The 17,188-nt window shown below is 38.6% G+C and overlaps 1 long non-coding RNA gene across 1 annotated transcript; it reads left to right on the forward strand.

Annotated features, from left to right (window-relative positions):
• On the forward strand, positions 1-15,512 carry LOC133629662 (uncharacterized). The gene is made up of 3 exons (XR_009821110.1): positions 1-130; positions 13,311-13,462; positions 14,972-15,512. It is a non-coding gene; the product is annotated as an uncharacterized LOC133629662 (long non-coding RNA).
• The last annotated feature ends 1,676 nt before the right edge of the window (positions 15,513-17,188 follow it).

The raw sequence follows: 17,188 nt of genomic DNA on the forward strand, positions 1-17,188 counted from the left end.
ATTCTACCAAATCTTCAGAATTAGAATCACAGAATCTCAAGAGCTGGAAGGGACCTCGAAAGATCATCTAGTCCAACCCCCCCTACCACAGCAGGACCACCTAGAGTAGGTCATACAGGAACTCATCCAGGTAGGTACTGAATGTCTCCCGAGAAGGAGATTCCACAACCCATCGGGGCAGCCTGTTCCAGTGCTCTGTCACCCTCACAGCAAAGAAGTGTTTCCTTGTATTTCTTTGGAAGCCCGTATGTTCCAGCTTGTACTTGTTGTCACTTGTTCTATCATTGGACATCACTGAGAACAGCCTGGCTCCATCGTCCTGACACCTGCCCTTTATGTATTTGTAAACGTTAATGAGATCACCCCTCAGTCTCCTCCAAGCTAAAGACCCCAGCTCCCTCAGCCTTTCATCATAAGGGAGATGCTCCGCTCCCTTCATCATCTTTGTGGCCCTGTGCTGAACTCTCTCCAGCAGCTCCCTGGCCTTCTTGAACTGAGGGGCTAAGAACTGGACACAATACCAACCTATATATTCCTACAGGATTAAATTTGATCTGTTCAGTCTGCATATTGTGTGAGTTAGTCCACTCTAATATTTGCTACTCCTCTGAGCTCTTTCTCAGAGCTCTAATCTGCTCCCTGAATTTTGCTTTAAACTAAAATCAAGGGCATATCCTCTGAAATTTAACTGTTAGTAGAATTGCTTTCTAAATGAATGCTAAGTGATTACTTATTTTTTTTATAATTGTCACTAAAATGTGATTGCTGGGAACTCTGTGCATTCCAGGCAGGAAACTCATCCTCTTTGCTCTGGACTTCTAACTTGACTTGGAGAGACATTTGGATGATACACCAGTCTGATTTCTTTATCTCTTTGCTGATACACAATGGTACTTAATCATTTTAGAGTTTGATTCATAGACATAATCGTGAACAGATGTCAGTAAATTTATTTTATATATTTTATTTTATTTCATTAAGTATACTTTTAAACCCCCCAACCTTAGTTAAACCAAAAGTTATGAATAAACACAGGCCTCGGTCATAATTTGTAAAGTCTTAGTTCTTCAATAGTACTGAATAAGGTGATAATCAGATTCAACTTTGACATCCATCTCTCTACTGCAGTTGTTAGTAACTGTAAATGTAACATCAAGGCCAAGGATTGCCATCATTTGCTGAAAGTATACAAAAATGTTAGAAATTTGCTCTGCTTGCTCTCTGTCTAGAATATTGATTGAAGGCAAAAATATATGAAATGTATAGTTTCTTATGCATCTGTTCACATATTACAACGAACAAGTAAGCAAAGTCTTACTTTAGGATGTGCCATTTGATGTTTATTGTATTCCCTGGCGTTGAAGAAATGGCTTCTAGGAAAATGCATATCTAGAACTGGGGTTTGAAGGGAGACTCGTATTGTTCCTGCTCGAATGTGAGGTAGGCTCTGAGAAAAAGAGGGACGGGCTCTGTAATAGTTTTTACTACAGATGTTTTGGGAAGAGAATGGAAAAAAAAATCTTGGAAAAGTATTTGAGCCATTGAATGAAAATAAGACCTGATGGAATTTTCAATCAGAAAATAACAATTAACTGGGGGGAAAAAAACCCAGCTTTTTTTTACTGAATATGCATATATGAGTTCCTGCAGGATATGCTTTCTTTGCGTGAAAACAAGAAGTGTAACATCTTGATTTCTTTAAAATTATTGAAGTAGTTCAGAATGCAATGTTTTAAGTTCTTAAACAAAATGCTTAAGTTGCTTTCAATTAAGCAATTTTTGTTAAACTTTTATTGATATTTTCACCTTTTCTCCCTGATTAAAGAGAAGGTTTGAAAAAAATGAGATTTTTCTTGAGATGGAAAAATTATATCCAGTGTCACTCTAAATAAGATCAAGAAGTCAGATGCCATATCATTATTTGAGAAAAGGAGAATAAATATGTGTTATAAGAAATGGGGAATGTAATGAAGAGAGAAGAGGATCAAATGTGAGAATGGACTGTTTGGAAGAGAGCACATTTAAAAAATATTACATTCCCTCTAATGTCTAAATTCGACAGAAATTGTTGAAAAGTGTCAGTGTATCCTCACTTAACAGAACTGAGCTTATTAGAATCACCTAGATTCAACTTCTAGAAGTTTCTTGTTGCCAGGGGAATTTGTAGTCATAGATACATTACCTAGGTCAGCACGTCCATATTGTTAAAAAGAAGTGGGGTAAGATTTTCCCTAAGCATAAATCACTACAGTTTACGGAAGCTTATAGCAGATCAGCCTTTTCTTATTAACTAGGATTACTAGGATTGCAATCAGAAATTGTTTTATTCAAAACAGTAGGGAAAGTAGTTTTAAACTGAATTGTGAAACAATTAAATGTCAGTATCTGGAAGACAATGTTGTAATGCCGTCATCTGGAAATTCATCCAAACAAGAAACTTTTTGTTTCCCTGCTTCTTTTTCCACTTTGACATATTAAATGAACGTCTAATTTGCTTGATTGAAACCTTTTGCTTCAATAGTAAGCTACTAGTTTGCTCAAAATAAAATGCTTTTGGTACAGAGAGACTTTTCATACATCTGTGCAGGAATATGAGCTCTATTTGTCCCCTGGAAAGCTTTCAGATGTCATCTGCACGGTACTGAATATACGGTCTGACAGTCTGGTATATCAGTCAGTGATAGGACAAGGAGTAATGGGATGAATCTGGAACACAAAAAGTTCCATTTAAACATAAGGAAAAACTATTTCACCGTGAAGGTGAGGGAGTCCTGGCACAGGCTGCCCAGGGAGGTTGTAGAGTCTCCTTCTCTGGAGGTTTTCCAAGCCCACCTAGACACGTTCCTGTGTGACCTGATATAAGTGGACCTGTTTTAGAAGGGAGGTTGGACTACATGATCTCTAAAGGTCCCTTCCAACCCCTACCATTCTGTGATTCTATAATATTCCCTGTGAATTCACCTCCAGATGAGCATTGTCTCTTTATGTCTCGTACTTTGGTATTACAAGTGAATACTTGTTCTCTTTTCTTTTTATAAGATTTTAAATTTAAACTTGAGAAGCATAGTATATTTTTTACCATGTCCAGTAGATGCTAGACATCATATAACACAGCTGAACCTTGCTGAAAGGCTGTTGAGCAGTCTCGGTTCTTGCAGACATCAGCCTATCCTTCACCAAGGCCATCTCTTCTACAGTATCTAAATCCAGATTCTCATGTAATTGGAATGAGCTGAATTTTTACTGACCTTGCCAAAAAAACCCAGAACAGCTTTAAACTGAAATGCTGACTCTGTTAATTAGATTGGTCATTTTACTAGATAATTCTGTGCCAGCAATAACTAGTTGGCTGGACTGAATAAATGGTTATAGCCCAAATTCAGCTATGTAGTCTGTTACTTTGAAGACCTTGCCTTACGTGCAACTTTAGCAATTTTTTCTCTATTTTCTATATGTATTAGAATACTTTCTGAAATAATACCATCCTGAGCAGAATGTACCAACAATAAATGCTGGCCTGAATGCAAAAGCTTTAGGCAGTGCAAACCAGCATGTTACCATGGAAGTACTTCCCTGTAGTAGTTTTTGTTCTAGTAGATGCTCTCACTCCAACTGTAGTAGCAACATTCTTGCATAAAAAAAAATCCTAACATGTAGATATTATTTTTATTGGCTAGACTTTCTCTGACAGATACCCAGACATTTTAGACCCGCCTGGACATGTTCCTATGTGACCTGATCTAGGTGAACCTGCTTCTGCAGGGAGATTGGACTAGATGATCTCTAAAGGTCCCTTCCAGCCCCTACCATTCTATGATTCTATGAAAAGAAGATGTGTTTCATTTAGTTTGAGCGCTGCTTTTCAGAAAGAGTTTGTGAAATTAGACCTAGCAAGCATCTTACAAGGAGGCTTAAACCACAGCCTTTACTTATATCAACATAAACTGATCGTGTAATCCCAAAGGAATGGTGATGTGTTATTTTAAGCAATCAGACAGGACATGAGAAACTGTCTGGTATCACATGTAGGCATGAAAGTTAATGCTGAAATCTTCAGCCTTGCCAGGTTTTAAAATGATGGACAGTACCATGTCTAAAATGTGTTACCTTTTTTGAAACACATGTAATTTTCTCCCTGTGCGGGGAGTAATTGTTTGCTTATCACAGTAATGAAATTGATGACCAAACTTGCAAATCAGCCTTTACTTCCAAACATTTGAGAAGCTGAGGGATGTCTGTGTTCTTAGGATACCAGCCTGCATTATAGTTGAACAGGTTTGGTTCATCTGCTGTTACAGTTTCCCTATGTTACCCTGGGTAAGACACTGGTCCAGATCCACCGTGGTTTCTTGCTTCTGTTTATGGTAGCTGAAACTCACTTCAGATAGCAGTTACTTTCTTAAAAAGCATACATGGCTATGTACCTAGGTCCGTATGCATAAGGAAAATAAGTTCTGGGAGGACTGCTGGGACTCCATCATTCCCCAAGGTTTTTGAGGCTCAGTATAACTTAAGTGCCCGGCTACTACAGAAGCCAAAGGCACAGAAATACATGATCAAAACCTTACAAGTTACTCTAATACATAAGCTATGAAAAATCTTTGATATTAAAGCTCTATTATATTCATATCATAAGGCATATTGCCCCTGCAAAAAAACCCCAAACAAAAGTACAAGCTGTAAATCTGTTGTATGTTTGGGAAATGCTTTGTTGTTTTCTCAATGAAATACTAGGGAAATAAAGCCCTGTGTGTGGATAAGAGCCATTTGGCTCAAATAACCCCCAAATTTGATGCTATAAGCAAATTGGTACTGAATGGATTCCAGGCAGTTGTGATACATGCAGTTCTACGAAACAATAGTTCTTTGCTTTCCACAAGTGTAACATTGTGTGAGATTTCAGCAGTATAAAGTAATATTTATTAACTTGTTTTCTTAATGCAATTCATGGTTTGTATTCAAGTTTCATTTAAAAAATGGTGTTTTTTCACTTACAAAAATCATACTTATGATTATTTGGTTTTATATGTGTGACCTTGAACTTGTGGATTCCTGCTCTCTTACCAGGTAATAGATATTTTCCAAAGGAAAAACAGCACTGTCATGTTTTCTTCTCTTCTAAAAGTATTTCTGCTCTCTGTTAGAGGGAACAATGTAGGTGACTAATTACTAGCACTCTAAGGCCCATTACTAAGGTACTTTGTATGTAGTGCCCATTCTCCCAGCATCACTATTGGCTGCTTCAGGCAGTTTGAATTCACCATTCTGGCTGTTTTGAATTCCAGCCTAAAGAGATTTACACTGTGGCACTCTTCTGATCTACATCTAGCATGCTCTTGTCCAGCTGCTACTACCATGGGTCAAGTGGACCCGTATCCACATTTGAGGAAGGACAAGGAGAAAATCTGTTACTTTAAACTGCTTGCTCTGATTTAGGTTTTAACTCCACTGCAAGCTGCACTATGTAGAAGCATTATAGGTGCGTTATAGCCTTATAGAAGCATGTATAGGACCTCTTTGAGTTTAAAAACATTCAAGCTTAGATGTTGCAGTTTTCCACCTGTATTAGTTTGTACAAATAGTGTAAAAGGTTTTTGATGGTACCAGACTGAGAATCAAGTTCATCCCTTGTATAACAATAGAAATGTCAAAGACAGCAGCAGAAATACAGTGTCGAGAATCATTGCCCTGCCAGTCTGTCTCAGCTTGACTAAGAACTAAAATCTTTACAGTTCCTTGCCAGTGTCTGTTTCACCTCCAGTTTTCACTAAAAATGCTAGGACAAAAAAAAGAATGTTGATATGTTGAAAGATTCTAGACTAATTATATTGAGGTATGTGACCTTAGAAGTTAAAGTTATGCATCTACCATGTGTATTTGGAACCTTACCTGCTAATCTGCATGCTTTCCAAAAGGTATAGGGCTTGGGATGAAAAGGAAGTATAATTATGCTTTTCAGTTTGGAGGTAAAAAGTGTAACTAAACCAGGAATACGAATTCAGAAATTCACTGGGGAATTTTAAGAGTAATCAGATATAAGGGCTATAGTGAATTTGGGAGCAGAGCTTCTGAAGGGAGGTGTACCTAGCAGAGAGTTTGGGAATGGGCACATTGCTAGAGTCTCAAATGAATGAATTGTCTCCTGGAAATGGGAATCAAGAAGGAAAATGATAATGATTGTTTGAGCCCAACTTAATGTTTCTTACCTCTAGCCACCTATTTGGACTGTTCTGAGTAAACACTAAAGAACTCTGCCCGGGCAGTTCTTGTGTAATAAATTCCATTATTCAAGTTGAATTCAGCAGTCTAGATTTGAGACATACTTTGCTATTTCCTAGAAACATTAGCTCAGTTTTATTCAGGATTTCCATGCATTTACTGCCAGGCAGTTTAACTGAGAGTAACTTAGTTTTCCCTTGTGTCTTCTGTTATGGGAAAGAACCTATAACTGTCAAGAGTTTGTGTGATGCTTCATGTTTTTTTCTTGCAATACTGATGTAATCCTTGCAAAATATCTATGTTACAGTGTTACGTAGATTTTACAGTTACTATTGTACAGATGACATACTCCTGGAAATGTAAATGGGAAACCCTGTCACTCAGAGAGAGGCATCTGTAAGAGCAGTATGTCAAGAACAGGATTGGTGAGGATACTGACTCACAAGTAGTGGTGCTCACCCAGCAATGGCTGTGACACTTCCTGCTCCCAGCTGTCCTTTGACATGTACAGCATCCCGTGACATGCAGTTTTCCACTCTCAGCGTAGAGATGGTTCAGCTGCTCAGGTAGCAGCTGCTGATTTTCTATAGTTTGCAGCCAAACACATTAAGGTAACTTCAAATAATTTTTGATTTACCTTAAAACATTTTTCTGCTAGCTGTAGTACTTCAGCAGCAGTTCTCCAACAGAGGCGTGGTTGCAACAGAACCAAAAATCTCTGAGGAAAGTCGAGATGTTGGATGGGAAAAAAAGTTATATTGTATTTTGTGCTGAGAGGTTCAGGAGCATTTCCAGTGAGTCCATGCCCTAACTGTAACCCAGCTACAGATTTGGGTGAAACACATGTCCAGGATAAGTCACCTCTGATCATGAATGTCATGGTTTAACCCCAGGTGGCAACTAAGTACCATACACCACACTTGTTTACCATAATTACATAAAACTCATAGGTTGAGATAAGAACAGTTTAATAATGGAAATGTAACAATAATAATAGTAGTAGTAATGAGAAGGTATAGTAGTAATAATAGTACTGAGAAGGAAGATAACAAGTGAAATAAAATCCAAGAAAGAAAAGTGATGCACATTGCAATTTCTCACCACTCTCTGAGTGATGTGCAGCCACTCCCCGAGCAGTTATCTACACCCACCTTGGCCAGCTACCCCTGATTTCTATACTGGGCATGACGTCCTATGACATGGAATATTCCTTTGGCTAATTTTTGTTGGCTGTCCTCTGTGTTGTCTCCCCACTGCTTGTGCCTCTCCAGCCTTCTTTCTGTCAGGGCAACATGAAAATCTGGAAAGTTCTTGACTTGGGACAAGCATCACTTAGCAACAACTAAAACATCAGTGTGTTATCAACATTACTCTCACACTAAATCCAAAGGGCAGCTCTGTACCAGCTGTTAGGAAGAAAGTTAACTGCATCCCAGCTGAAACCAGGACAATGAATCAGAACTCTTAGTGTGGGATTCAGCTCCAGATTCCAAGCTAACTTTGTCTACAGTGTCGATTTCTACATATGAGGTACGTGCTTGATGCACAAAAGATTCAGAAAATGCAGTCAATGGTGCTCTGTCACCATTTTTTTGTCATGTTAGATTATATCCTCTCCTTTCATTGACCATTCCAGGAATCTCAGTCAATGAATCGTTAACTCTCTATTTCTGTAAGTACTAATGACTCTGCAATGATTTTTGCCTCTTTTCTTTCTTTATCATTGTTTCTCTTTCCCATTTGTTGGTAATACTTCTCAGGTCTGGGAAGTAACTGTCAGAGACTTCATGTTCTCTTGCAGGCACCTCCCATATGTTAGCGGATTGAATAAAAGCTCTATGTTATGGACTCAGCTTCTAGATGTGCCAGTTTGGCTGAGCATACTAAGGCTATGAGCAGAAGACAGGCAACCTGCGTCATTTGGTGTCCCTCCTCCCACACACAAACTGTCAAGCGTCTCACTGAATCAATATTTTTTAAGAGAACATAATAACTTGCTCTTTTTTCTTTCTTTTGTCCATGTGAAAAAGTGTTATCTTGCTAATCATTCAGTTGTGCCTTTCTCTCCGGTGATCTCTTTAAGAGCACAGCTGTTGTCTTGGGCTAAGTTATAGTGAGTCCTTTGTGGTTCATTTCATCCCTCGGTGACGTTGTCTGCTATGAGATTGTCTGTATAGCCAGAGCACCTACAATTTTCTTCCAATATTTCCATCATTTTAATACTAAAATAAAACTCCATAGGTTTTTGAAACATACTCTTACGCTGACTATCCCTTCACTTCCAATACTTTCCAAGGCTTTTCATTAGTTTGTGTTTTAAATGCTATTCTTAACAAGTGTGGCTGAGATTAAACAGAAACATTGTTCAGAGAGAAAAGGGCTTCTGGTGAAACAGATGTCACTTGCAGGACTATATATTCCCTTCCTTTGGCAACTGACACAGATTCTGGCTAACTTATCAGTGGGCATCCTGCCCTCCCAACAGATGGTCAGAAGTGCGGAGAGCCAAAAGCCCATCTACGGATGAGGAATATGTTGAAGAGTGTATGTCTAGACACAAATGTTGAACGAGCTTTTAAGGCTGAACTTCTGTGCCCACAGTCAATCTAGATGAAAGGACAGCTTTTTAATAAAGGAACATTCTGCGTCAACATATGGCTGCTTCGTTGTTTAGAGCAACTGATAGTTACAGGAGGAGTGGGAAGAGGGAAATCACAAAGTAATCAGTGTTATTAGAAGAGTCACTCAATTTTTTGGTTTCTTTCTATTGGTAATATCTAGTAAGAGACCAAACCACAGTTCCTCTGGTTCAGCTGAGTTTCACAAAATTAATTCAGGAAGTTGGAGAAATCTGTAGTACAGTTGCTCAGATAAACTTATGTAGCCTTAGAACAGAATATCGTATGTGTTAGAGTAGAAAATGGAACTTGTTTCCTTATGGCTTTATCACATTTGCCAACAACTGTAAGAATCAGAGAAGTTTTTAGGCTTCTTATAATCATGCTTAGGAACCTGACTAGTTCTAGGTTCCTACTAGTCTACTTGACTAGTAGGCTTTTAGGGGAAAGGCTACTGTAGTTGGGCAAGGAAATGTGCATTGCAACAAGGACAGATATGTACATAATTAGGTCAAGACTTTTGCCCTACATTTTCCTACAGCTAGAAACACTTGCTAATACTTTACACAGGATCTGTTTTTGCTCGTATCTGTTGAACTTTTACCCATCTGAACTTAAAAATCAATCTACTGTTTGGCAAACTGTGTTAAACAAAAGAGATTTACTCAATAATATTAAGAAATTGTTGAAGATTTATATAAGTCAAGGCAACTCAGAAGCAGAGCGTGTATGTTTTTTGCATGAGTGTAGAGGAAGAGTTGACTTCAACTTTGAAGGAAAACAGAGGCAGGAATTAATGAACTGAGAGTGAGACAGAGTATTTTCGAGTGAGATGAGAAACTGAAAGAACTGGCTTGTTGACTGCAGTGCTCTGAGTAGAATGCTACAGATGCTTGCGTGCCCTGGAGCATGAGCCAGTGCAAAACAGAGGCAACAGTCAGTCTTCATTCTGCATCATCATTGCATTCGGACAGCTTCTGGAGATCACATTTTTTTGTGGCAAAAGGGAAAGTTCATTTTAGGTAGTTTATGTTCTGGCAGAAATGCTAGAGACTGTTGGGATGATTTGCTTACAAATTTTAATAAGCAGCTATCGGGTAATAATGATTTTCACTCACTACCAAAACTGTTTTGGTGACCCAAGGACTTAAAAGTCATCTGTCACATTGTCATTCACTTACACTTTTTGGATCCAGTTCCATCCTGCCTTCATGTTGGTTCCCCTTTATACTATTTCACTATAAGTCCTGAGTATTTTAAATTCTGACATTTTGTAGATTGGCCAAAATCATATACCTTGGGGGTTTTTGCAACTTGATTCTCTATGGATGTCTTATTTGACTGTGTACACATGTTTCTATAGCTGTTGGTAATAAGGTTAATCACTGAGTGAGCTCACTAGCAGTGTGCATTCAGTAGCACTCCTCATTACTTGGTTCATAAAAGCATAGTTTTTTTCAGCTCTTTGTACATTGTACCAGTGTGAAGTGCCTTGTGAATTCAATACCAGATTTCTGGTATTTACCAGCCTGTTTTCCATTCTCTTTTAGCTCAACTAAAATCACTTTGACTAAATACTAGCTGATGCAGTTTCATGAGCAACATGAGATTTGCTTATTAATAGTACTTTATTTAAATAATGAGATTCGCAACAGTGTTGAATTATGGCACTTACTTCAGAAGTCTTTTAAGCTCCTTGTCTTTCTAATATTTAAAGCGCATGCTGCGGATGTAAGGAAGTGGAGGACGTAGCGTAACTCACTGGGTAGAAAAGTACGTCTTTGTGTTAGCACTGTGAAAAAGGCCTAATCAGAGACCTAATCAAGAGACTGCAGAAGCTAAAGGCTCTCCAAGATCGACAGGCCTGGTATGGGGCTATTGTGTACTGTTTTAGAGCTGAGGCATTGTGTTTGCTGTTCTGATGGAGCCTTGTACCGGGTATGAATGGGAAAATGGAAGCCATTGCCAATTCCTGTTGGGTTTTTTTTTCTTCTGTACAAGAGTCTGTTAGCAATTTGCCATGCACCCTGAAGTCCTACTGTCACGTGGTTTGCTTTCCTACTCGCGTCTCTGCCACAGTATTTTCACCATCCTTTGTTCATCATTCTCTCCCAGTTCATCTGCCGCACCTATGTGACTTGAACAGGAACAGTTCTGTAACAGTTTGTCAGGCTCTGACCAATAGTTTTTCCTCTCTTGGGAAACTTGTGTTTCCATTCTGTATGAAGAAAGCTGACTGCATTTCAGCCTACTTGAATGAGTGGCTTTGCACAGCAAAGTGTGTACACAAGAATACCGAAGTGAGCACTTAAGTAAATCTCCAGAACAAATCTCTGGGAGTGTTACCTGAGTGAGGGCTGGATGATTTATATCTTATGACTAGGTAGTCTTATTTCACAATTCAACAATTACCTGCTATCAGATCTGAATCTGTCTGGTTTTTAAGGGGTTGTTGAATTTTTATTCTTTAATGTTATGCAAGAAAAGAAGTGTTTTCATCTTCATTTACTGACCTAAGTTAAATACTACCTTCATTGATAGAGAAATTAATAGGTTTAAGTTACAGAAAAATTAATCTGAGCCATTCATATATAGGTCATTAGAAGGAATCCCCTTTACATTGATTTTTGGTAGTTACAGCCCATGCATCACAAACTGCAGATGCAGGTGCAAACTGAGAAGTTGGATGTGTCAGATCTACTGCCTATAGGAGTGTTTTAGCCACTGGGCTGTAGGCCAAATTGAGGGCAAAAGTATTCAAGTATTCGTCATTATTATAGAGGCTTAGCCACTGTGTGACGTGGGAGGCTTGAGGAGAATCTCAAGTGCTATACCTCCAACTTGGGAACAGCAGGAAAATGGCCATTTTTAAAATGTGTGGGTTCAGATTTACATGAATTCTGTGTGGAAAATAAACTGGCCAGCTTTGAGTCTAAATATGGAAAAGCAGAGCTCACAGGAACTTGCCTCTTTTGCCCATTTAGAAGCTTCTAGCTTATAAAATTATCATATAGTCATTCAGTTAGCAAATGTGTCATGTCAGGGAACAGATATTAATTGAATATACTTACGCATGTTACCATGGTTAATTCTACATACTTATCACAGAACTGGTGTGAAAATGAGGAGATTACTGGCACAGTTAATTTGTATGTCACATCTAATGCAAAATGCAGAATTTTTCTTTCTTATTTTTAAATAGAACTGTGGGGACTTAGAGTGGATTTGGGAGTGCCAATAGGTGCTGCTGTCTCATAGTAGTTTGGTCTCGAGTTAGTGCTTTGGTTAGAAGATGCAGGGTTGTTAACCTGCGTGATTGCAACATTTGTCATTTTCCTTAAAACTTCAGCCTCTTGTCAGACTTCAGCAAAGCATTCAGTGCTGTTTCCCACAGCTTTCTCCTACACCAACTGGCAAGATACAGATTGGATGGGTGGTCAACTAGATGGGTACGAAATTGCACTCAGAGGTTGATGATCAACCTTTTTTTACTCAGACTGGAAGCCTGTCACAAGTGTGAGTCTCCAGGGATCAATACTGAGCCCCATGCTATTCAACATGTGCATAAGTGATCTGAATGATGGGATTGAAAGCAGCTTCACCAGGTTTGCTGATGACATCAAACTGGGTGGTGAGGTGGAGATGTCAGAAAGGAGAGTCATCTTACATAGAGATCTGGGCAGGCAAGAAAAGCAGACAAGCAAGAACAGTATAAAGTTTAACAAAGTATGACTGGAGAGCAATATTGCTAAAAAAGACCCAGGGGTGCTGATGGGCAAGCAGGTGAACAGGAGTCAGCATGTGCTGCTGCAGCAGTCGGATCCTGGGCTGTCTCTGCAGGGGCATTGCTTGCAGAGACAGAGATGTGCTCATCCCATCCCATCCCATTCTGTCCCATCCCACCCTACCCAGCACCTGTCCTGCTGCACCTGGAGTGCTGGGCCCAGTTCTGTGACCCACAATTCCAGAATGACAGGGACAGACTGGAGAGGGTCCAAAGGAGGACCACAAAGATGATCAAAAGGCTGGAGAACCTGTCCTATGAGAAAGATTGAAGGACTTAGGTCTCCCTGGAGAAGAGAAGACTTGGAGGGTATCTCACCACAGTATTCCATCTACCATTTAAAGGGTAGCAACAAGAAGACTGAGATTCTCTCTTCACAAGTTGCCATGTGGAGAGAACAAGAGGCAACTGGTACAAGTTGTGTTGGGAGAGGTTTGTCTTGATATAAGAAAGAAATTTTTAATAATGAGAATAATCATCTTCTAGAACAACCTCCCCAGACTCAAGGTAGAGTCCCCATTGCTGGAGGCTTTCCAGATGTCACTGGACAGGCTGGTAGATCAAGGCTCCCTTTCCCCATGAAAGCTTGGGTTGGAGGATCTTTTGAGGTTATTTCCAATGTGAGCTGTTCTATGATGCTGTAATTGTTTAAAAACCTGTGTTCTTTTAAATAAAAGTAAAGTTTTTAGCCCTAGGTATTGGAGACAAGTGCCTGAAAATGTTAAAAATAGTGTGGGAAGATCATTGGAAGGCAAATATAAGGAGCTGAGAATGGAAAGAGAATCTGATACCTTTTGCAAGCCATCTCTATTTTTGAGGAATCACTTCAGAACTTGTAAAGGTATAGAGTGTTCAGTATTGTAACAAGTCTCTCTTTGCTGCAATTGGTTGTTCCTAATGCTTATTGAGAGAATAACTGAACTGGTGACCTGCTAAGTTGACCTTTAAATTTTGGAGTTTATGTTCTCTGCCAACACAAGAAATTTTTCTTAATCTTTTCAGAAACGCTTGTGTGTTTCCAGACCTTCTTCTCTCAGTTTGGTTATGTTGTCCCCTATTACATTTCTAATATTCTCCTGTATTGCTAATCACGTGATTTTAGGATTTTTTAAAAACTTCACGTTTCTCTGATGGCCTCAACTTCTGAATTTTTACCTTTATGAATGTGTCTCAGCTTTCATTGGAAATAAAGTATGTACACATTTCTAAAGAAATGCTTGAAAATATGACTGGAGCACACTCTAGAGGCTCAAAATTTCAATGGCAGATAAATAACTCTGAACTTATTCGCATTTCAAATCTCATTATTTTAAAGCCAGTCTCGTGATTTTGTAAAGCATGTTTCATTTCTGATGAAGATTTGAAGCAAGATTTGTGAATACTGTGGATTTCCTTATCTGCCGTTCCTCCAGATAACTATTTTGTATTACTCTAAATCTACTGACAAAGAGCTGGGTTTTGTATGTTCTGCTAAGCCTTATATCTAGGTCAAAGATGGATGAAACTATGCCAATTTATATTGATGCTGATATTATTTCTGGAGTGTTTTGCAAACTAGCAAAATTGGTATGTTTCATAAAAGGATTGTGTCCTGAAAAGGACAAATGCTGTATTTCATAACTTTATTTGTAGCACCTAGACATAAGTATACATAAATTAAAAAATTCTAAAGGAGCCTACAGATGTCATAAGGTTGTATAAAATTTATTATGGCACTTAAAAAGGATCACTATCCTATAAAGAAGCTACGTGTTCTCTGCTATTTTACATCATGTCACATGACTGGGAAACTTGCACGAAGAAGAGGAAGAGCAAGCTTGATAACAAATCCTGATTTATGTGTTGCTTCAAATCATCTGAGTTTGACCATGTGTCTGACCATCTCTGCTTTGCAGATTCTTTTTTTATCAATATCATATTTCTGATAAAATGTGAAGCTCTTCAAGTGCAGCAAAAGGATTATAAGGCATTTTTTTGACTGCTGACACTTTAGGATCATGTTTAAGTAATGGTTTCACGTTACTCTCTTGAAGGATGGTGCAAATAGGGCTAGATGTCCACTTGAGTGACCTAGACAGCTGAGTGGTGTCACTGTATCTGAGCAGCAATTTGTAAAATCATTCATGCTGCTTCTGAGCTGCCAAATAGCCAGCTATCAACACTGTCACATTTTTGTTATTATTTTCAGCTATTTATTAAACATACATGTTGCCTATTTGGATTCTGTTGATCATACATTATTTTATGCTGACACTCTAGAGCTTCAAAGATGAATCAAACTCAGGCATCCCTGTCTGGGTGTGGAGCCCACATCCAGTAATCACAAGACCTTTCTTTTTTTAAACTGCAGTTGGTGTCTCTGTTCCCACTTCTCTGGATGATCATCGCTTCAGTGCACAGAAAATCTGCCCTCCAGTCCTTTGTGTTGCCTATTTGAAGACTTTGTGGCAGAATCAGGCTTAACCTGTAGCAGCCCTCCTGGGTACAGCTTCCAGGAGTGGAGGAGCTGGCCTGGCGTGAAGACGCTTGGCACATTCGTGCTATCAGGACCTGGAGATATGGCCAAGGCAGCTGAGGGATGTGCTGATTCAGTATGTCCGTGCTGAGACAGGGATTTCCAAACTGTACCTGTGAGCTAACATTTACATTTGGAACAGGTGGGGGTGAGTTTTTTATACTTCTTAAGCTGATGAAGAGCCAAACATTTTGGAAATTGTTTCAATGACTGTTCAGGCCAGCAAAGTGTTGTGACTGGAGTTACCAAAACCTGGCAGAAACCACACAGCTGGAAGTCAGGCATAAAAACACAGAGAAAATTCAAGGATAAAAAATACTAAAGTAGAGCAAACCCAGAACCATTTACTCTTACATGAAATACAGCTGAGAACATGCCCAAGCCCCTATATCAAAATAAGTAATAAATAATAAGAGTAGGCTGTGGCAATAAAAAAACTTCAGAAGTAAAAAGCCTGAGGGTTTTGTTTTGTTTTTTCAAAAGAAGAAATGTTACACATATCTCTAGGGTAAACTGGACAATGCATCCAAGCTCCTTTATTTTCCCTACAATGTATGGACCACTATATAAATGAAAACTTTTGATTGAAAAATGCCCCTGGATTCTGGCTTAAAAGTTGAGGAGACCAAAATATTTTCATTTTTAAAAGAGAAAAAAAAATTAAAAACTTTAGTATTGTTTTGTTAAAAAAGGAGATTTCCAGGGAAGTTTCTACGTCATCTATGTCACACCTTCCCATCTGAAGATAGTTTTACTGGTTAGTTTTCTTTCAAACAAAACATCTAATTTCTGGTAAACATATTTTTTAAAAGTGGCTGAGGTGTTCATCAGTATTTGATCCTTGCCAGCATTCTACATCCCTTAAAATCTTGATTGCAGCCAAACTGGTTACAGAAATGGCTTTGGCAGTACTGACTACTGATTTCTATGGGAAGAAAAGCTTATCCCACAAGGGGTAAGTAAAATAAATATGAAGGAAGGAGCATCAAGCAAAAGAGAAGGACATGCAATCTGACTAGAGTCGGAGAGGGAAAGATCTTACTTGAGGTTTGATCTCTTAATTTACTGATTTTGGTGCCTAGCACTGATCCTGGGTGAGACACCTGAGATGGTTTATATATACCACATTGCCTTCCAACTAAATAAAACTAATTGATAGATATACATAAGACAGGATATTCTTAGGGAACACATCATTCATATCTGCTTCTTTCAGTGAGTTTACTACAACTCTTTGGCTTTCATATTTTCAAAAATTGTTCCTGATTTTGCAAAGAAAGGCATGGAGTAATTTCTGCATGTGCTACAGCCTTTATATGTGCAAACAGTGCTGCCATATATATAGCTTGAGGCTAGGGAAAAGTTAACATGAAATGGCCTTGTTTCTTACCTAGAATTTTTAAAATAATATTTGTTCAAATACCACTGACTGTAAGTCTTGAGAAACATTATTTGTTTTATTAACCTTATTTTGACAATTACAAAAATAACAGGTTTATTTATTAGTTATGGTTTTGACATCTTTCAAGACCTTTATATAACCTTTTTTTAAAATGTCTTTACTATTTATTTACTCCAAGTCATCCTTCAAATATACTATTTTTAACTGCTTGCACAGATGCCTTTGTCCTTTGCTAAAATTCAGGACAATTCATAGAACCATAGAATCATAGAATGGTAGGGTTGGAAGGGACCTTTAGAGATCATCTAGTCCAACCCCCCTGTAGAAGCAGGTTCACCTAGATCAGGTCACACAGGAACATGTTCAGGAGGGTTTTCAAAACCTCCAGAGAGGGAGACTCCAAACCCTCCCTGGGTAGCCTGTGCCAGGACTCCCTCACTCTCACAGTAAAATAGTTTCCCCTCATGTTTAAATTGAACTTCTTGTGTTTCAGCTTCTTTCCATTGCCCCTTGTCCTGTCAATAGATACAATGGAAAGAAATGATGCACTACAACAGAATGAAGAAAATCATGTGGTGGCTATAATGTTTTGAGCTACTGTTGCATACACTGGTTTTACATATATGTAAAACCAGTCCAGGTGGACTGAT

This window comes from Colius striatus, chromosome 1 (genome assembly GCF_028858725.1).
Source record: "Colius striatus isolate bColStr4 chromosome 1, bColStr4.1.hap1, whole genome shotgun sequence".
Classification (NCBI taxonomy): Eukaryota; Metazoa; Chordata; class Aves; order Coliiformes; family Coliidae; genus Colius; species Colius striatus.